A 492-nucleotide genomic window follows, 5' to 3' on the forward strand; every position below is an offset into this window, starting at 1 on the left:
CCCCCGCAGATCCCCGGGCAGGGCCGTTGGCTCCCTCTCTGAGCACGCTGCTGCTGCCCCTTGGGAGGATTCTGGTGTGGCCGGGGGGGTGAAATCTGCAGCAAGAGCTGTGCCCTGAGCTCCTGCTGGGGAAATGGGGAAAGGGGGAGATGGGGAAAAGGGTTCTTTTTTGGAGTTGGGCCGCTGAGCGCCAGCGGGGCGACGCTTGCTGCAGGAGGGGACGTGCCTGGCTCCCTCTCTGAGCACGCTGCTGCTGCCCCTTGGGAGGATTCTGGTGTGGCCGGGGGGGTGAAATCTGCAGCAAGAGCTGTGCCCTGAGCTCCTGCTGGGGAAATGGGGAAAGGGGGAGATGGGGAAAAGGGTTCTTTTTTGGAGTTGGGCCGCTGAGCGCCAGCGGGGCGACGCTTGCTGCAGGAGGGGACGTGCCGGGTGTGGCTCCAGAGGGGCCAGCTGTCTGTGAGCCTGCTGGGGACCGAAGTAACCACCGAAGGC

The sequence above is a fragment of the Merops nubicus genome, unplaced genomic scaffold (genome assembly GCF_000691845.1).
Source record: "Merops nubicus isolate BGI_N331 unplaced genomic scaffold, ASM69184v1 scaffold45050, whole genome shotgun sequence".
Taxonomy (NCBI): domain Eukaryota; kingdom Metazoa; phylum Chordata; class Aves; order Coraciiformes; family Meropidae; genus Merops; species Merops nubicus.